The following is a 22542-nucleotide window of genomic DNA, read 5'->3' on the forward strand; positions in this document are numbered from 1 at the left end:
TTATTATTATTATTATTATTATTATTATTATTATTATTATTATTATTATTATTATTATTATTATTATTATTATTATTATTATTATTATTATTATTATTATTATTATTATTATTATTATTATTATTATTATTATTATTATTATTATTATTATTATTATTATTATTATTATTATTATTATTATTATTATTATTATTATTATTATTATTATTATTATTATTATTATTATTATTATTATTATTATTATTATTATTATTATTATTATTATTATTATTATTATTATTATTATTATTATTATTATTATTATTATTATTATTATTATTATTATTATTATTATTATTATTATTATTATTATTATTATTATTATTATTATTATTATTATTATTATTATTATTATTATTATTATTATTATTATTATTATTATTATTATTATTATTATTATTATTATTATTATTATTATTATTATTATTATTATTATTATTATTATTATTATTATTATTATTATTATTATTATTATTATTATTATTATTATTATTATTATTATTATTATTATTATTATTATTATTATTATTATTATTATTATTATTATTATTATTATTATTATTATTATTATTATTATTATTATTATTATTATTATTATTATTATTATTATTATTATTATTATTATTATTATTATTATTATTATTATTATTATTATTATTATTATTATTATTATTATTATTATTATTATTATTATTATTATTATTATTATTATTATTATTATTATTATTATTATTATTATTATTATTATTATTATTATTATTATTATTATTATTATTATTATTATTATTATTATTATTATTATTATTATTATTATTATTATTATTAAACCTTTATCCTATTAACCCATTATGTCTCCTAGTGTGTTTCTTTCGTGCAGGACAAGGAACTCTCGAATACTATAAAATAGGAGAAGAATTCAGTTCATTCTCACCATTTCTAAACAGAGTTGAGAGCACAAAGATTCGAGTATTGGAACATTTTCTACAACACCTAGTTTTCTTTATGATTTTCTCCCTACAAAATTGAGTCTGTTTTATATCAATATCATTGAATACTAGTTTGTATTCTTAGGCCCCGTTTGGTTGGCAATTAGTCAAGATTAACTAAATAGTAAGGTTTAGTTTGATGTTTGGTTAGCCCTACTGTTTTCTGGGTCGACCCGCCAAAATAGTTTTGTCATGGCTTATCTTGGTTAATTGAGAGATAATTAATTGGACCTTGAGAGGTCCAATAAAATTATTGTGCTATGATTAGATGCGTTAATGATAAAACTGTCCCTCTACCTTTCATTTATTTATCACAATAAAATATTCAATTATTTTTTTTAACAAATAAATATAAAATAAAAATAAATTAAATTCAAAAATAAAAAAATATCGAAAAAAATTAAAAAAATAAGAAAAAATAGTCGATAAAAAAATATCCAAAAATATACAAAAATAATAATAAAAATATTTTTTTCCGAAAAAAATATTATTTTATTCAAAAAAAATGTTCGAAAAATATTTTTTAAAACAAAAATCGAAAAAATTAAATCGGAAAAAAAAATTGAAATATATATTTTTTTTTCCGAAAAAAAATATTTTCTTTTTCGAAAAATAAATTAAATGTCTGAGCAACTGAAGAAAAAATAATTCAAAAAAAAATTGAAAAATAATAAAATAAAAATCGAAAAATAATTTTATTTTTCCAAAAAAAATATATTTTTTTCAAATTTTTTTCCAAAAATAAAATAAAAAATCGGAAAAACTGAAGAAGACAAAAAATTGGAAAAATTAATAATAAAATATTTTTTTCAAAAAAATAAAAAATAACAAAATATAAATATTAAAAAGAAGAAGAAAATACTATATACAACAAGTAAGGGTAATTCGATCATTTTCATGTAATTGGATTGATGTTAAGGAAACCAAACATCAAATATTAATAAATAATGGGTAAAAAATTCAAAATTTGATAACAAACATCTTATAAAATAATAGATTTATCTTGGCTAATCTTATCTTAGCAACCAAACGGGGCCCTAGAGTGCTGCTAAGCAATATTAATGTAGATTCTAGGAACTGGTGTGCGAAAGAACGATAAATTCCACTTTTCACCCTTAAATTATAAGCATTTGGCACAATGCACCCTTGGAACAAAATAAAGTCATTTTGCACCTCAAGTTTTCATAGCTAATTTCAAAGTGCACCCCACTATATATTCCGGCGGAATTGCTTGACGGGAGTCAAATTTTCTGGAGATCACAAAGGGCAATCTCGTCAATTTCTAATTTCCCTATCTTTTTAACTTGATTATATTTTTCTAGTAAATTATCACAGGACTCTTTTCTCTTCAAAATAAAAAATACCATTAAACTACTTCACACCCAAATTGAACTCTTCATATGGAAACACAAATTCTCTATTAACATTAACAAAGTTTGACACGTTCATTTTTCTTATCTTTCTTCAGCATAATTTTTTTTAAATCTTGACAATGCATCCCAATAACTTAATCCGGACTCCATAAAAGTACTTGTCGATTAGCAAAATAAATTTACTTAAAGAACTAAAGACAAATGACATCACTCAACAATTTAAACAAAAACCACATAATAATTTCAAAAAGTTATAAACTTTCACCACCAAAAAATTCAATCACCGTAATATAATAGCAAAATAAATTGTCTAATGACAAAAACAATCGATTCAACTCATAGAAATAAAACCAAACTATATTTTGAAAAATCGGCTCAATCCTATACTATCCAATCTTCCACGCATGAAATACCATAGACTTGGTAATAAGTTGTTGAAATCTCCATCAATTAGCCTCACCTTCATGTAACCAAAAGAATATATATAATAAGTACAAAACGCTTTACCTAATTATATAATTAGTGATATAATAAGCTAATTAACCTGGAAAACGTTTGAAACTACTGTACGAGTAGTGGAATTTAGTTTAAATTGCTTTTTTTTTACCCGCATTGAGTGAAAAATAGTGACTTGATATATATATATACATTAGACGATGAAAAATAGTGGCATTAGACCATGAAAAGAAACGAACTCAGAGGTAAGATGATCCATACATGCAACTTTGACGAGTTTGAAGAACAACCATAACTTCCCTTTGCTTGTTTAGGTGGTTTCTTGCATCCTTTCTTATTATGTCCAACTACTCCACATTTAGAACAAACATAATTCAATCTATTCCTCTTAATTTTTTTTCCCATTTTGTTGTTGTTGGACCAACTCTTCAGTTTCTTTTCTTCTTTCATGCAGTTTCGGCCTTCTACGTTTTTTTTTTTTTTCATTTTTCAGGCCATGGCACCAGTGGTGGAAATGGGGACTTGGGCCACTCATCTTGGCCCTTAATGGCCTCAATGCGACGACTATATGCCTTCAAAAAAGTATCTTTTGTGTACCAATGTTCGACATAGGTTTCCTCTCTCTCTTTCATTGAACAAACATGCTACTGCATGTGTTGGTGGAAATACGTACACGCAAGTGCATGTATTGTACAAGTAATATAGTGGTCAATTAAGTCCGGATATTAATCCGAAGAGAAATATTCAACTATCTGATTCTAAACGCTAGATTATCGCAACTATGACCAAGCTCACCTTACACAGTCGAATTTGGAGACGATTAACTAAATTAATAAAATAAAAATAAGAAAAAGCAAAAGAAAGTAAACAAATAAAACGAATATTGTCCAATTAAACGAGCCTAGGATTTTATCTCCCCGCTATGTGATTATTAATCCCCCAATTCTCTCAATTGCGCAAGCAAATAATTTGGATTACTAACCTGAAATGCTAATTTAATCATAACTCACTTCCGCGTGTATTACGATTCTATTATTCAGGACTAAATTATTGTATTCCGCGGTTCAATCCAAGAACAAAGCATAAAGCACAAATCTCAATAATGGCTACCTATGAGGTTAATTATATTGCTATGATAACACAACAAATGCTCTTCTACCATAGTTCTAAACTTCTAATTGTTGAACCGATCTTCCGATTCATGCATTCAACAATAACAATAAGCACATAAAGAGATCAAGTTCATGCATTCAATTAATCAAGTGGAAGAAATAATCAAATTAATACTTGCGTAAAATCATAGAATTGAGTTCACAAATCCCACATAGGGTTCGAATAAAATCGTAGAAATAAAGACTTAGCAACTCGTAATTCTTACGATAAGAAAAATAAAATTAATAAGAAAAACTATGCTTGAGTCTTCGATCTTCGTACTTCGCGTTCTGTGGTGTAAAATGTCGTCCTTGGTTGCCATTGAATTGTGTTTATATACTGGTTAGGACTTGATCAAAAGGAAAGAGCTTCCTTGTGCAATTAAAACTTTCAAACTGTGCAGAATCGGGGTCTCGGACGGCCGTTTGAGATTTCAGGTCATTTTGGGACGACCGTCTCAATTTTCGTAGCCTACTACTCAGCTTCGCATCATGGGACGACCATCCCAGATTTTAGTACAAAATTGGGACGGCCGTCCGAAGCTTTGTCTGCACTTTGGTCGGTTTTGAATTCGATTTTGACCAATTTGGAGTCCGAATTTGGGAATTTTACGTCATATGTCGGTTTTCCTTCTCCCCAAAGCCATTTGTTATAAGATTGATGCTTCCTTTATGAAGTTTTGGTGGGGTGTTAATGATAATGGTCACTCTTTTATGCCAAAGTGTTGGGATGCTATTTGCCTTCCCAAAGCAGCATGTGGAATTGGTTTTAGGAAGATTTTTAATTCTAATCTTGCTCTCATCTCAAAGCTCTCTTGGTCCTTAGCATCTTCCCAATTTTCTGCTCCTGATCCTATTTGGACTCAACTTCTCAAAGCCAAATATCTTAGGCAAGCCAACTTTCTCCAGGATTGTGACAACCCTAATAATGCCTCTTGGATTTGGAAGAGCATTTTAAAGACTAAAGACCTTATACTCAAAGGGGCCTGTTTTTCCATTTATTATGATTCGAATGTTCTTATTTGGGATGACCCTTGGATTCCTACTATTCCTGGTTTTAAGCCTTCTCATCTTCTCCCAGATTCCATTCCTTCTCCTGCCTTTGGTCTTGTGAAAAATCTTTTTTTGGATGGTTCAAACTCATGGAACATAAGTCTTTTAGAAGAGCTGTTTCCACAATCAGTGGTTCTAGAGATTAGGAAAATTAAAATTTCTCCTTTCTCTAAACCAAAATCCCTCTTTTGGTGCCCCTCCAAGTCAGGGGAATTTTCATCAAAGAGTACTTATCTCACAGTTATTGCTCATAGAATTTCTCATACTTCTTGTCCACCATCCTTCCCTTGGATTAAGATTTGGAGTGCCAAGATTCATAATAGGCACAAACTCCTCATTTGGAGAATTGTTCATGACCTTCTGCCTACTAAATCTAAGCTTAATTCTCTCTTTCCCATTACTGATCTGATGTGTCCCCTTTGTGGTTTAGAGGATGAATCTTCAAACCACCTCTTCATTAAATGCAATTTTACCAAGCAACTATGGTTCTCATCCAAATGGAATTTTAGAGTGGAGCCTTTCATTAATTTGACTTTCAAAGATTGGATCACTCTTATTCTTCGTAAAAATGGTTCTTCCCTCTGAGCTTTTGAGAGAAGAGTTCCTCGTTTATTTTCCTATAATTTTGGATTTGATTTGGTCTAAACGTAACTTGGTCACTCATGGATCTCCTTCTCCTCCTTTACAGGTTTCCCTCTCAAAACTCTCTGGAGCTGCGTCCTCTCACTGGAACACACAACTGACAAAGATGATAAAAAACGGGAAGGAATTCTGCCCCTTCGGGTCCAAGCCTCGTCTTAACTGGCTCAAAGTTAATTCGGACTGCAGCCTTGTTAATGGAGTTGCTTCATGTGCTTTTTTGATCAGGAACCACAATGGTTCCATCCTCTTTGCTCATTCAAGCACTCACATCTGCCATGATGCCCTTGTAGCTGAAGCTATAGCGGTGAAAGAAGCCTGCCTTTTTATCTCGAATGCAAAGCTGAGCAACGTCATCTTTGAATTGGAATCCCTCAGTGCTGTCAAATTTATCTCCGATCAATCATTGGACATTGACTGGACTGCTGTTACTCCTATTCTTGAAGTCATAATGTTTTGGAAACTCTGGCCCAAATGGAAGTTTCGTTTTTGCTCCTGCAACACAAATTTTGCAGCACATCACCTTGCTTCTTGGACGTTTGTATGCAAATGGGAGGGTCCTATTTCTATTAATTGTATTCCTATTTCTTGCTTTTGTGACGGGGGATTTCCCCTCTTAGGCTTTTTCGATTTTGGTGCTTAATATATTTTCTTTACTTATCAAAAAAAAAAAAACATTATAGTCCCTGCTTAATTGTTGACAATATTCAAGTCTTGGATTGGAAGATCAAGAAACCATTTCCAAGACTTTGTGTTTTCTTTCAAACCATGGCGTATGCAATAGAGTATATACTATTATGCCATCTATACCAAAGGCTGTCACAAAACTCTGCCCCTAGATGTCTTCAAGTGTGCGTTGGGAATTTTATTTAATAAAATAAAATTATTTTTTGAATGAAAATAAAAAAATATTTTTATGCACCTATTTGATCAAATAGGTGTGACAATATGAAGAGGTGTGGCCACACCTCTTCACTTGTTTAATTTCCTAAAGGTTGTGTTCTTTAATCACAACCATTGGAAACTTATAAATATAAACTCCACATGTTTGATTTTATATTAACATAAAAATCAATTCAATTCTATAATTTTGTTCAATGGAATTCTTCCTTCTTTAGCCCGGAAATATTCTTCGTAGAATATTTTCTTCCGTATTCAATTCGAGAGTTTGAGACACAAAGTAACGTTCGTTGTACTCGGGATTTTGAGTGCTCATATGCCGAGTTAGCCGTTGTATCTTGGGAGACACTTGCCAAATAACCATAAGCACTGTAGCGGGGCAATATTGTCTTAAGGAAAGAGTTTTCTCGCCTCGGCTAATCTTTTCGTATTTCGACTAATTTATTTGATCATTTTACTAAATCACTACCCGTTTTATGTATCGGGAACAACAGTGTGTACCATCAAAACCAATGACTGGCCAACACCCTTCAACAAATCCTTTTTTCAAAGGCCCCCCAACATATATATATCTTGAAAGTAGGTGTTGGAGTACCTAAAATATGGTTGCATTTGGTTTTTATTGTGGTGGCATGATCTATTCTTTTAATCTCATCACAATAGTCCCAAAGCTTAGCATATTGTTCTAACTCAGACCTTTCATTCAATTTGCTAGCATGTTTCTTAACTCTGTACAATTTTGAAATTGACAAATTAATTATATTCTCCATTTTCATGGTCTCATGCATGGAAAGGACAGGCCACTCAGGATTACTTCGAATATGGTGTTGATAGTTCTTAGAAAGAAACTTTGACGTGCAATGTTTGGCATTCGGAGTCCTAGAACAAGTATGTTCACCTTTTATTGACTTTACTTGAAAAAATTTATCCAATTTTGATAAGTAAGAAGCATATATCACCCATCCACAATTACAAATTTCTTGAATCTTATCACTATAATGTTTTTTTTTTGACATCCAAAGGTTTCCCCTGCTTGTTTGAGTACTTTCTAATTGTTTCTATAAATTATGTTGCAGTTTTAAAGCACAAACTAACTTCAAACTCAAAGTCTGAATCATCTGTATTGTTTTGGTACACTGGATATTGTGAACTTTTTCCTTTGTGTATCTTGAACTTTTGCCTTTTCAAGCTGATTGCACTTGAATTCTTAAAATTATGGTTTCCCACGACTTTCTCTGTATAGCTTTCTTCTTGAAAACCAATCCATTCAATTTCCTTATCGATATTCTCATCATATAGATGGTCATTAAAATCAAAATCACTATCTTCAAATCCATCTGGAGTACGAAGAATAACTCTGATCAGACTCAGAATATGTATTGCTTCATGATGATTCGCTTCGGCCTTCAAGTTGAATCATTCCACTTTCCACTTGTTGTACATATTGTGTTTCCTCGGAAAATTGATCATCTGTACTGACTTCATTTTCCATGGCATCCACATATTTTTCTTCAAAGTCTTCTTTATCAGCATTATACCCAACACCAGGAACTCCTTTAATAACATTATTTTGATTTTCCACAAACAAATCTGATTCAACATTATCAACAAAAATCTCTACCATTCTTTCATAATTCATAGCAAGTAACAACTTTTTCAACTCATCATCATTAACTAAAAGAATAAAATTGTTGCTGCCACTCGGATCAGTTATGTTATACTGATAAAACTTCAACAGATTTGCATGAGCTACTAGCCTGGCCATATCATGCAACTCACTAATTGTAATCTTTAAAGAGTTACAACAATCAAAGTAACTTATTTTACCGTGACATAATCATTTCTATTCAAATCCATAAAACAAGAATGATGCACTTTTTATTGTAAAAAAATTGGATGCATATCCTACATGATCAAAAAAAAAAACAATACATCATCAGCAAAATAAAGGCTACACATTTATAAAGTAAAAAAGTTACAAAACTACATATTATATAAAAGAACATATTTTAACTAATTTTGCTATTAAAAACAAATAAGAGTCCGTTAGAAATAGTATTAAAACTATTACCATAAGAGGGAGCCTTGCATCCTTGAGATAAGTATATGCTATTCTCTGTTTCTTGCATCAATAACCATCCCGTTGTGCTTCTTAATGCTTATAACTGAGTTATCTGTTTTTTTCCGAGAAAAAAAAGAGCCGCTAGATCATTAGTGTTATGACTGTTTTTGTTTTTTTTTACTCAACAAACCCTAGAATCAAATTAGGGAAGAGAGTATGTTGTATCTTTTTTGGCGCTGAAATTCCTCACGTAATTTATTCTCCTATAAGAAAACTACGATTCTGACGAAATTACCCCTGTGATATCTTAAAAATAAAATTTTCGGTGAAGAATTCTACCGGAAAATATTGTGGGGTGCACTTTGAAATTAGCTATGGAAACTTGGGGTGCAAAATGACTTTATTTTGTTTCAAGGGTGCATTGTGCCAAATGCTTATAATTCAAGGGTGCAAAGTGGAATTTATCCACGAAGGAATCAACCTGTAATTTCTTCAAAGAAGAGAAGATCTTGGCTTCTCATTAGTATTCATTTTAATACTGGTTAGTGGAGTTTTTCATCCACAAGTTATTAACTTGTGGATAATCATTTAAAACTTGTGTCATTTATATTCCGCTGCACAATTTTTCTCAACAAAAGTTTTTGTTTATTATTTAAAAGATATTTCTGATTTTATATTTATTTATATTCATTTACACGAATTCAGAGGCATTGAATTCTTTCAAAATTGGTCGGATGGAGGTATTATCAGCCATCTATTTATTTATAATTTTTTATTTTTTTTTATAGTATTAAGATGTTTTTAAAAGTTTTTTCAAAAGATGTTTAAATTTTGTATATTAAGAGTCTTATTTTAATTAAATTTCTACAAATAAGTAAATATATACTGAAGAATGTATAATAAGAATTATAAAATAGAAATAATACGCTTATGTTTATAGATTTCTATCTTGAGTTTTAACTTTTTTTATATACTATTTAAACGTTAAAAAAATAAGAATTACAATCAAATACTATAAATATTTGTTATTAAAAAAGTTGATTGTCTGATTTTACTCGACCAACCTACTTTTGAATAAACTTAAAATTACCGCCCGACCCATTTATATATGGGTTACAGGTCCGACAACAAAATCATCGGTCGAAAAAAACGGATCGAAAGTGGATCGGTTGGCCGATAAACCGATCCATGCCCAACTCTAGATTTATCCCAATAGAATAATATGATATTAGACATAAACATTTTTGTTCAATTCCCATCTTTAAGACAATTTTTTACTAACATTTATGACATATTCAAACCAATTTTTTTCTAAAATCTTCTCACAATGATCTGAAACCCTTTGGTTGATCTGTAAATGTGCATATCTTTAGATTGAAAGCTTCTGCGAAAACTATTAACGGCATATGGCAATTCAAACCAAATATTTATACTAAGTGCGTGGTTGGCATCTATCTTCACTCTTTAGTTTAAGATTGAAAGGAGTTTCTCCCAATTCAATTAAAGCATCTCTTATTTCGATAGGTTAACTTTGGATGACTTTGACACTTTCAATATGATTTTCCCACGTATTTGTGATGATGAATTAAATGTTAATTTTTTTACTTTGTCCGTCAATATTTTTCACACTTTGTAGAACTAGAAAATAGTAATATATGTTGTATAACTCAAATGAAAGATATAGCTCTATGACAAGAATTAGTCATGTCACAAATTACTAATTTGAGACTATAACCCCCACAAGGAGTGTAAAGTGTTCTAAGTTTTATATTTAACAATCTTCGTAGGACACCTTGTTCTTTACTTTTCATATTTGAACTGTTGTCATATCCTTGCCCTCTCACATTATCAACATCAAGTTCAAGATCTTTTATTACATTTAAAAGTTTATCAAAAATACGTTTCCCCATTGTATTATCTACTTACAAAAAAATCTATAAAATTTTCTTATATCTTATTTGGAGTCGTCGCATTCACACTTCTTAAAATAAGAGACATTTGTTCGAGGTGACTTATATCTGAAATATAACATATTTAACAATGTTATTTCTAATCCTTTTAGCATTTTCATTTGACAATGTTTAGCATTTTAATCCTTTTAACAATGTTATTTTTTAATTCACACACTAATATATGCACCATTTTATTTCGTATATTATGCCCAAGATAGTGAATATGTATTTTTCCCGTCTTTAATACGCCTAAGGTGTTTTTGCATTATAGGATTGAATTACGCAATTATTTTAATTAGACTTAAAAAAATTCAGTGTTATTGACATAATTTTTTTTTCATTGTCCTATATAAATCCAAGTTATTAATTTTAGCTAAAGTTTCCACAACCTCAATAATTCTTTTTAATACATGCTTCCAATTTCCCAATACTATAATCAATTGCTTTATTATTATGTAATCTTACTTCTAAATTCCTTCAATCATAGATGTTATTGATATGCTTATTAGATTTCTCGTGAGTTTTTAAATATAGCACTACTTTTTTTTTCAATTATTAATTCCGAATCAATTTTTCACTTGAAGTAGGTCTAACGTTAAATAACTTTCAACAAAAACTAAATACTCTATGTTGACGCATAAAAATTTATACAAATTAAATTGTAATAAATTAAATTTCAAGATTATTGACTTTTCTTGCAAGACAAGTCATGGAGATAAATTTCAATTAATTTGTGGTCTATGACTATTTCATCTCTTTCAACCTCTAAGAGATAAATATCAAATTAAAAAGGGTCAATCAAATTATTTCATGCCATCAAAGAGGTTTATTAAAGACTCTTATCCCACCACTATAAGTAAGGACCCTCTCTACATAATTTAAAACACAATTGAAAAAGTAGAAAACGTATGAGCAAATAATCGCTACAATACAAGAAGCATGGAAGAAGAATTTGTAGGAGATAAATTTCTCTCTCCAAATTCAAAGTGTTCTTCATCAATTACATAGTAGATCCGAGATAACAGTGCTACATCATCGGATTAACGTTAGTAACTTCAAGTCATGATCGTAGGAAGATTGAAGGGTCAAATCCATCAAGAACTCCAAGATCTTGAAGTCAAAGTTCATCAAAGTTCAACGTTTGATCCGAGATCTAAGTCACAAGACCTCGAAAAACGTTGCTCACGTTTAAAATCAAATCTAGAAAATATCAACTCAACGACCCGACTATGAAATTCAAAGTCAAGCAGAAGAACAAGTTAGAGATTGTAACCCACAATATTCTATTTTGATTCAATAAAATTATATTCGTTCACTTTTTCTTGTTTGATAAATTCGGAAATAAGAATCTGTTGTTACACTCTATCTTCACTTTTTCAATATACGAGCCATCTCCTATCATATTTCTCTGTAATTTCGAATATAACTTGAAATAGAAAAATGCTTACTATCACTATCTTTTGGGAAATCTACATTACAATAATTCTAATAGGTAAACTTTCCACAAGTAAATCTCTTGGTTTTATACTCATATTGGTCCAATCTGCTCAAACAAAGTTATCATTTGCTCCAATTTTATTGAGATCTCTAACAATATTTTCATTTTGATTATTAACATAATTTTTATTTAGTTATTTCATACAAATTTCAATTTGATCATTAATAGAATTATTGTTTTGAATATCTATTAAATTACTATTATGAACATCAATCAGATTATCAGTTTGAATATCAACAGGATTATCATCATGAACATCAACAAGATTATCATTATGATTATTATGAACATCAATGTGATTATCATTCTCAACATTACTAGGAATTTTTGTGAAATGTTTGACATGGAAGCGTTAAATAACAGTAAGAATTGGCGGGATCACGAAATTCTGCATTTTCCCATCAGAGAGAAAAAAAACTCTGAAAAGTGTGAGGCCACAACAACATCAAATGCAGTGATCCAAATATGGATAAAATGTTGTTTCTCATGAGTTTATTGATCAAATTTATAAAAAAAAAATATGAAGATCGTTATATACAATATAGTACCAAAATTAAAAAAGTTATTCGTCTACCGCCTAGTCAAATTTGATTATATAAGACGATTACACTTGACGCTTATTCTCCACGTGAGGGGATAATATAAGATAATACAATTCTTTAATATCCTAAAGTTCAAATAAACAAGATGCGAAGCTTAATTGGTGCTTCATTGGTGTAAAATAATAAAAGTTATTGGTCAACTGTCGGTTATTCGTGGAATCGACTCATGTGATAAATTTAAGAAATTTTGGACACATAAGATGTATCGTGAACATAAATTGGATCCTAATGAACAGTCCCTAAACGATGTATTAACTGTTGGATACGCTAAGGAATGTTGTCCAAAGTTTTAGTACATTATTAGGAATTCTTGGGGTAGTGATCGGGGTGATGGTGGGTATGGCTAAGGAATGTTGTCCAAAGTTTTACTACATTATTAGGAATTCTTGGGGTAGTGATTGGGGTGATGGTGGGTATGCTAAAGCTTCTGTTAACTTGATCAAGCATTGTAGTGTCAGGGAGACTTAATTATTGAAACGAGCAACACAGTTGTCTGCTTCTTCCTCTTATCATTCTTAAGGGAACTTTTTTGTAAGCGTTATGAAAGCAGAGCTCAAAGAAACCGGAAAATTTTCTAACCGTTTTTTATAAGAAACATTGGTATCTCTTAATCAACAACTGATAGAAATATGTGTTCTTAGTTTTTTTTAGGTAAATGCAGATGTTCTTATGGTTCACATATTTTTATGTTCTAGAGTTTAATCCAATTATATGTGTGGGTGTGAGAGAGAGAGTATAAATGCATGTTTGTTCTTTTTTACTTTGATTCTTTTATCTTACTATTTTTTTCATAAAAATATTCATTAATCATCTTCATATTTTGACCGCCATAAAATTGTTGATTTAATTCCGTTTGAACCGTCAACTTATATTTTTCTTATATAAACTTGGTAATATTATATGAACCATTTGGAAAATTGATCCGGAAGAGCAATCGTCATTGGTTCATAAACTAGCTCGTAAATCATCAAGATCGATTACAGTTCATGATGCCGCAAAGGTCGAATGGTTGGGCGATCATTGCCGAATAATTTTTTTACCGAATAATCAAGTCATAGTTTACCACCAATACCCCATTATATTCCTATGGAGATAATACACCGTAGAAATAGATATTTACTTGTTTTTTATGGAAGATTTTTCTCTGTGCGTTTTTTCACGATGAAGTAGAAACACAATATTTGGGGGAGATTACAAAAGTTAGAAAACAATATACTATTTGTATTAGTGCTAAAAGATTATCTTATTTTGATGAAAACTGACGACTTATTGAAGAACCCTGTGCCGACTTTCCAGTGAACTTCATCGTCGAATGTTCCACGATTGTTATCTCAACTGTCTCGATCAACCAATTTCATCACCATCAATAGCTAACAAACCGAGTTATTTAGTAATAGGGGAACAAATAGATGACACTTGCTTGGCCATAAACTTCAGCCTTTACAACCGTGGAGTGAAATCAAGAAAGCCCATTAATAAAATGGATTAAAAAAACTTACATAAAGTAATTATACAAGGGGAGCAGAAAAGTAAAGAAAAACATGGCAATTCAAACCTTGAGCAACATATTGATTTTTTGGTGGCATTCGAGGTGGAGATAAAGAGATTGCTTGTTTGAATATGATATTGGAAAAATTAAATAATCTCAAATTAGTATGTATATGAACATCAGAATAATCATCCTCTAATGCTATCTTGTCGACGCCTCGACTTGTGAAATGGAAGGCGATTAGGGATGACAATGGGGTTGCTTTGCGGCGGATTTTGAAATCCCCATCCCCGCCCCGCTATGGAAATCCCCATTCCCACCCCTGTCAAAATCCCCGAACTTTATAAAAAGAATCCACATACCCATCCCATAAAATTTCCACAGGTACTGGAGCGGGTAAAAACCCGTCTATTTTTTTTAATAAATAAATATGCAATTTACTTATAATTTGAACGATTATTTCAACAAACAAACTAATATTTAATTATAATGCTAATATGTAATTATATAATCGAAACCTATAAATCCCCATTTGTAGCTAATATTTAATAGGGGCTTTAAGATATTGGTCCCTCGTGACAAAACTTATTAGAACTAAATGACAAGTCCAACTAAACATTTGCTTCACATCCTTCATAAAATTTATTCCAAAACTACCCTTCAATTCACAAATTCAAAATTTGCATTAAGTAACATTCAAACTGAGAGAGAGAAAGAGAAATGGGAGATGAGAGAAGATCATGATTTCTTATTAGTTATTGTAAGGGTATTTTCGGGTTAAAAATAAATTAAAAGATGTGTATCAAATTTTATTTTAAATAAGGATTTAGTTAAAATGTTCTAGTTAAGGTTGTGCCTCACATCTAATTAAGTTTGATTTGAGGATTGTCTCCAATATTAATTCTATTTAATATATTACTACTATTTAATTATTTATATTTAATATAATAATTAATATATAATATATCAAGAATGCGGGTGGGTACGGGGCGTAGTATGACACATAAGCGCGATACATATTGCTTTAAAATAAAAGCCGAATGTCATTCACTAAGGCAAAATAGGATTTAATTTTTTATATTTTATAGATATATAATAAGGGGAAATTGGCTAGACACCCCTAATTCTAGACTTATATAGGTGGAGATCCATTCAATTAGATTAATATAGGTGTAGGTCCTTGATCAATTTAATTAAATTAAACTATTAGTGTATAGACATAGATACCCCAATTAATATTTATATGTAACTAATTATTTTAGTAATTGAAGGAACAAATCCCACAAATCTCTCACTCTCTCTCCTCTCTACACGGTCAAACACACTCTCTCTCTCTTTCTCTCTCTCTCTCTCTCTCTCTCTCTCTCTCTCTCTCTCTCTCTCTCTCTCTCTCTCTCTCTCTCTCTCTCTCTCTCTCTCTCTCTCTCTCTCTCTCTCTCTCTCACACACACACACACACATCCCCTCTCTCTCACAGACACCTATTTCTCTCTCTCAAGGCAGCTAAATGAAATTAATTCTTCATTTTTTCTTAAAAAATATTTAATTTTATGTACATAAGTATTTTATAGCAATCTTCAGTTATTAATTTTATTATAGTTATTAATTATGTGTTGGACAATATTGCATTTTTTGTTTGCATTTTCTAATTAGTTTTACTTCAACAAACAACAAAATAAAATAAAAATTGAATAACAAAATAAATTTGCAACATAAAATAGAAAACTGCAAATTGCAATTTATAACTGGAAGTTAAATTGTAAGATTATTATATGATGTGCATCCGAAAAAGAACTTGAAACAATAAAATGATTTAAATCATGAAACGATACTTTTTTTGGCGAAACGATACTTTTTTTTGGCGCTCTAGAGGACCTTGTATATGTTATCAACATGAACAAAAATGGATCGTCATTCTCTTTTTCTGGGCAAATACGAGTTGACACGCTCTCACGAGTATAATATTTATTACACACAAGGACTGTCCAGTTCCGAAGTTTGACAATGGGACATTCACAAGAATGCAGCGGGAAAAGAAAGTAATGAAAATCGCTCATATTCTCACACCGTGAACTTTTTCTCCATTAACATTGATTTCTTGGACGTCCGTATGCATTTAATATTGCTTTTCCTTTCTTCAATGTTGTTGACTTGATCCTTTTTTTTTCTTTTGCAAAGGTTGTTGAATGTGAAACAAAAAAAGATGATGATTGTACGATACAAAATAACAAATGTAATAATTACTAATATTAACAACCACAAATTAAAAACTGCAAATACGAACAGTGAAGGCAAACTGTAAACAAAAAATGATAAAAAATGAATTACAAACTGTAAACAGTGAAGTATAAACTGTAAACTCCGAAGTATAAAATGCAAATACAAACAGTTAATAATGAATGGTAATTAAACTGCAAACAAACAAGATAACAACAAACACAATAAACTTTCAAAATAAACCAAAAAAAATAAATGCTAACTGCAACTTTTATGTCTAATGCAATTGAAATTTGATGAACAAATAATTTTCTATAGTCAAAAATGAAGAAAAAAAATCAGTATGTACACTACTACCCTACATCATAGCATGTAGAATGCAATAAAAAAGAATAGCAAATAAAAGTCCGACGTACAACTACATCGACAATTGTAGCAACAATTAAATCGATAATCCCTAGCAAAAAATAGAAAATAGCAAACAAAAATCAGAGCAACAATTTTCAGACTCTGGTATTTCACCTATTTTCATTCTCGGGCTTCCAAAACCACAATTTGCAATCTTTAGACTACCTAATAAACAACAAACCACAATTTTCATTTTTCAAACTACCTGAACTCAATGGGCTACCTCAAAATACCCAAAATATGCAGATTTCATACAAATGACACTCAAACTCGAAAAATTAAATCGATAAAAATCATAGTCAAACAAGAAATTCAAAATGCAGACTGCAAAACCAAACTTATGACATGGACAAACCCGGAATGCTATATCCGATTCGGTGATTCATAGACGTTATCTAGGTTCGTTTCCAGTGAAAAATAATGGTTTTCGAATGAGAATCGAAAAATTCGGATGTATAAATTGGTGCTTACTGAGACTCATACTTGTTTGAACCGTCGTTAGATTTTTTTGATGGTTACCTAGTGTATTCTCTGCCCGTTTGTGCCAGCACTGAGATCAGGAGTGAAAATCTCAAACACCAAACAAAGCAAACACGAACAAATACTCCAAAATAGCTACTAGAGTCTCCTAGATTGCAAACGAACAACGAGCAAACAATTACCAGCAAACAACAAACGAAATTTAGGAGATTGCAAACGATCCGAAAGCCCTACTATGGCATTCGCGATACAATTTTCTGCTAGGGTCTTTTATTTCTCAATTCGGTTTTATGGATGGGTGGCTACTGCATTCTTTTGGGATTTGGGAATTTGAATGGATCGCTGATTAAGGATCTTCTATTATATAGAGTAGATTTTTAATTTCCATATAATGTTAGAGGCATTTCAGACACAATCAAAATAATATATTTAATAAAAATAGGAAATTATTAGTAGGACTTTTACACATAAAATCTACTATGGGAGGACATATAGCAAATTGCCCCGTATAATAAATAAGATTAAAGAAATGGTGAGTGGTATTAAGAAGTTTAAAAAAATCGACCGGCATAGCCGGTTACCGCCTTGTTTTTAATTATTAATTTTGACCGTTGCATCTTTTTATTATTTAGTTTTTGAAAACCAATTGTTCAAGTTTCAACATACAGAATATCTATAAATTAATGCAGCCGGCACTAGGAAAATTCTATTAATTTAGTGAAATATTAAATTATTGAGGTAATAATTTAACACTTTTTCTCCGAGTCCGGACCGAGAAAAATTATTATTTAATCGAGATTATTAATTTATCGAGGTTCTACTGTATATGTAAATCTGAAACAAATCTTATGGGGCGATTCCAATTCCGGTTCCAGTTAACATGATCGTTAACCCTGATGTTCCAGTTTGAACCGGAACCGCGGTCATATCTTAACAGAGAATAATAAAATATAATTGTTTTGGGCCTTTTTTATTAATTGTAAAATGTTGGAAAATTTTCTATTTTAAAATGATTCACTTATGTGTTATTATTAATACCAGAATCTGGTTTGGGCTATGATTAAATAATTATCCGCGCTTCTGAGATTTTGTAGTCAATGAAGCATAAAGATAAACAAATAATGGTTGAATTTCTTGATATGAGCTACTCAATCAAATACCCAAATTTGAAAAAAAAAATTCTTGTTTATTATTTTCGGTTTATTTGTGGTTGTGAATATGGTTATCGAATCGAAAAATATCGGCGTATCGTTTTCCTCCGTGTATCGTATCGTATTGTCAGATATTTAACCAACTATTAAAAATAGTAATATATATATATATATATATATATATATATATATATATATATATATATATATATATATATATATATATATATATATATATATATAATAATAATAAAAATACTATAAAAATATAAAATTTAATATTTTAAAGTCAAACCACTCATTTCTAAGTTCATAAAAAAAATAATCAATCATTAAAATAGGACAAAAGTCATAACTGTTCATAAAAATAACATCAACAAAGTTCAAATTTTGATCCCTAATTTGTAAAAAAACTAATCTATCACTCATAATCTTCAAGATCAATGTCACTTAAATTTTTTTCATCCACCAATTTCAAACGAGTGTCTTCATCCTCATGTTCATCACACTCTTCAACTTCATCAGCTCCAACTTTGGCTTTTTCTTATTTTCTCTTATCAATATCAAACTTGGCGTGTAAATTTCTTGGATCTAATATATGTAAGAAAAAAATTTAAATAATATTGAAATTCGTTTTCAGGCAACGATAATGTGAATATTTCGTTTCCTTATTTTTCCTTTTATTTTTTTAATTCTTTTAACTTTTTTTTATTTTTTTAATTTTTTAATTTGTTTTAATTTTTTTTAATAATTTGACTAATATCGTAAATTTCGTATCGTATCGTGATATGGTCATACGATACTATATCTCGCAATATTTAACGGTATTTATGCTTAATCGATACATATTATGAGTTGTATCATTTTGATTGGGACCGTAGTGACTCGCGATATATATTGCGGTATCTTGCGATTTTAACTAATATGGTTGTGATGGTTTGTTTTACAGCTAATTATGCCAGTTCTGCTTCTGAAAATCCTTGATTGATAAGAGCATCCACAGCGGTACTCCCTAGAATCCCTCCCTAAACTGTGCACCCCACATGCCACCTATGCATTTTTACTCCTCTCTAAACTATGGACCCCACTTAAGAACTCCCCAAATTTCAAAATGCTCCAATAGGTGGTTTTGTGCATCCTTACAATGGCTTCCTAAATATTAAATATTAATAAAAAAATCATTATAATATAATAATTATAAAATTATATTTTTAATTTTTTATATTTAATTAGTAAAATATATTTAATTAGTAAAATATAATTATGAAATTATATTTATATATTTTTAATTATGAATTATATTTATTTTTTTAATTCTATAAAGATATAAATAATATTTAAAAGATTCAAAAAATTTACGGATAACATAAATATTAATTAGCCAAAAAACTACAAATGAGTTGAAATAAGATTATTAATTTGATGAATACTATTTTAGAAATGATAAAATTATCTATTCATGAAAATAATAAAAATAATTTAAATTTACGAGTTAATTTTTTTTTTATTACAATAAGGCTAATTAAGTATAAATAAATGGAAGTAATTAGTAATTTTTATTTAAACAATTATTAAATAGTACATTATTTCCTTAATGTACATACCGTAAAATAAAAACAAAAAGAAAAGCAAAAAAGATAATAATTTGAATAATAAAAAATAAATAAAACAAAAGCAGGCCCCACAATATTTGTTAATGCACTCCTATCTGTGGGGAGTTAGTTAACATTTCTCAGGATTTGAGGAGTCATGAAGAGGCCTAAAGTTACCCACTAGTCTGTGTTTGGGCGTGCTAGCAAGGCAAAGTTACCCACTACAGGAGCTTTTCCTCTCCAAATTTAAAGACAGCCTAAAATCTGACACAAAGAATACATTTAAAGAGCCCATTGTGGATGCTCTAAAGCAGTTTCATATCTGAGCCTCCTCTTTTTCATTAAATATATATTATTTTTATTCATTTTAAATACGACCCTGAAACATACACACACAACAATAATTTTTGGAGTTTTCGAGTTTTAGGGTTTGTTGATATGTAAAATTTGTGTTTTATTCCTAAATTAAATATATGTCTAGTTAGAATTTGTGGTCCGTGGTCGACTGGTCGTAACTTGTAACGGGTAAATAGCATAAAATCCCCTTGTATTAAGGAAAATATGTGCCAAATTCATCTTTGTTTTTTTTTTTTTTTTTTTGAGTAAAATCTGCTTGTGTTTTATTTTACTTTGCCCGAAATCTCCTTTTCCGTTAAAAGTTAACGACGTTAACTATATAAGGGGTTTTATGCAAGATTTTTGTAACATAGGGGGATTTGGTGCATATTTTCTGCAATACAAGGGGATTTTATAAAAAAATTAATTTATTTGTTTAAATTTCATATTATTTTCTGAAATTAAGTTGAACACATTTATTCAATTACAATATATAAAAAAAATTAATAGGTGTGGTGAATGTTTTTTTGAAAAAAAAAATCAATTTTTATATAATATAATTTATTAATGTATGAATTTTGATTTTTTAAATTATATAATTATTTTATTGGATTTATTATATATGTTTATAATTTATTCTTGATTAAATTATATGTGAAAAGAACATAAATAATTTGAGAATTCGTTCCAACTTCCATCTCGAGTATTATTTTCTTAGTTTTCAAATTTTAAATTAATAGATATATTCGACTTAATTTAAGAAAATAATTTTGAATTTTAAATGAATAAATTAATTTGCATAGACTTCCTTGGTTTGCATGCACCAAATCCCCTATATTACAAAACACTTGCATAAAACCGCATAAAACCGCATAAAACCTCCTCTATAGTTAACGTCGTTAACTTTTAACGAAAAAGGGGATTTCGTGCAAAGTAAAATAAAACACAAGGGAGTTTTACGCAAGAAAGACACGGAGGGATTTGGCGCAAGTTTTCCTTAACGCAAGGGGATTTTATTCTGTTTACCCAACTTGTAACTGAGCTTTACTCTTTGCCCTTTATATAATTGAAATAAAGGGTCTGAAAAACTGGTAAATTGTGTGTTGTTGTTAATCAGCTTCTTCTCTTGAATTTACCACGAGAATATCAGCACAACATGTTACACTAATGCTTGAATTAGGCTAGTAATTATTATTGTTTTATTCTAATTAATTGTGTTTTGTTTGCCTAATTTATTGCATTGCAGGTTTTTATCAACTCTCATCTAGTGTTTGAAGTTGTATTTTTTTTTATAGAAATTGTATTAAACAATGTGAATCAAAATTCTTATTCATTAGTTTTAATCAACAAAATTTGCATTTTGTTTTGTCTAAGAAGACCATAAATTGTAACGACCTACTTTTGTTCATGTGGAACCAGTTTTCAATGTTTTTTTCTTTTCTTTTGATGATTGAGAAATTGCATTAATTGTAAAAGGAGTACAATTTAAAGTCAACAAAAGAAAAACAAACATTATAAAAAGAGGGGTAAATTATGGTCACCTCTGTCAAATTATTTAAAATTTACTCGTGTTTGCGTAATTACAATCACCTTTCATCTATGAATCTTTTTATACGTTCATTCATACGGTGTCAAATTTAATTGAATCTTTAAGATTGCGTGGAATGTTCTTTAGTTTGTACTTGTTTTGTGCAAAAAATATAGTTTTTGATGCACCATAATGTGATATTTACAACAAGAGACACATCTTATGATCATCTTGTTTCAATATGTGGGACTAGAATGGGATAAAACCGATACAAAATGAAGAATATTCCATGTAATTTAGAAGATTCCACTAAATTTGAAAGATGAATGTGTGAGAAGATTCATAGTTGAGGGGTGGTTATAATTATCCAAACTTAAAAAGTTTTTTTGTAATTTGATCGTCATAGTTGAGAAATGGTTGTAATTATCCAAACATAAGGAGTTATTTTGTAATTTGATCTTACCTCAAGGATGGTCGTAATTCACCCTAAAACAAATGGTGAAGTGCAAATACTCCCTCGTGATTCGTGAAAGACAAGTATGCACTATTTGGTTCTCGTGAAGAAAATATCGAAAGTACCCTCGTATAAATTTTTCTGACATCATACTAGATTGGGCGGTCGTTTGCAAA

General features: G+C 29.5%; 3 non-coding genes across 3 annotated transcripts; all 3 read left to right on the forward strand.

The window, feature by feature from the left end:
- Positions 1 to 18356: 18356 nt before the first annotated feature.
- Positions 18357 to 18452, forward strand: LOC148768584 (small nucleolar RNA U36a). Its single transcript, XR_016033329.1, has one exon. It is a non-coding gene; the product is annotated as a small nucleolar RNA U36a (small nucleolar RNA).
- Positions 18453 to 19378: 926 nt separating this feature from the next.
- LOC148768585 (small nucleolar RNA Z223) lies at positions 19379 to 19470 on the forward strand. The gene has a single exon (XR_016033344.1). It is a non-coding gene; the product is annotated as a small nucleolar RNA Z223 (small nucleolar RNA).
- Positions 19471 to 21441: 1971 nt separating this feature from the next.
- LOC148768586 (small nucleolar RNA snoR97) lies at positions 21442 to 21544 on the forward strand. Its single transcript, XR_016033361.1, has one exon. It is a non-coding gene; the product is annotated as a small nucleolar RNA snoR97 (small nucleolar RNA).
- The last annotated feature ends 998 nt before the right edge of the window (positions 21545 to 22542 follow it).

The sequence above is a fragment of the Erythranthe guttata genome, chromosome 8, assembly GCF_056151865.1.
Source record: "Erythranthe guttata isolate IM_541 chromosome 8, IM_541, whole genome shotgun sequence".
In the NCBI taxonomy this organism is placed as follows: Eukaryota; Viridiplantae; Streptophyta; class Magnoliopsida; order Lamiales; family Phrymaceae; genus Erythranthe; species Erythranthe guttata.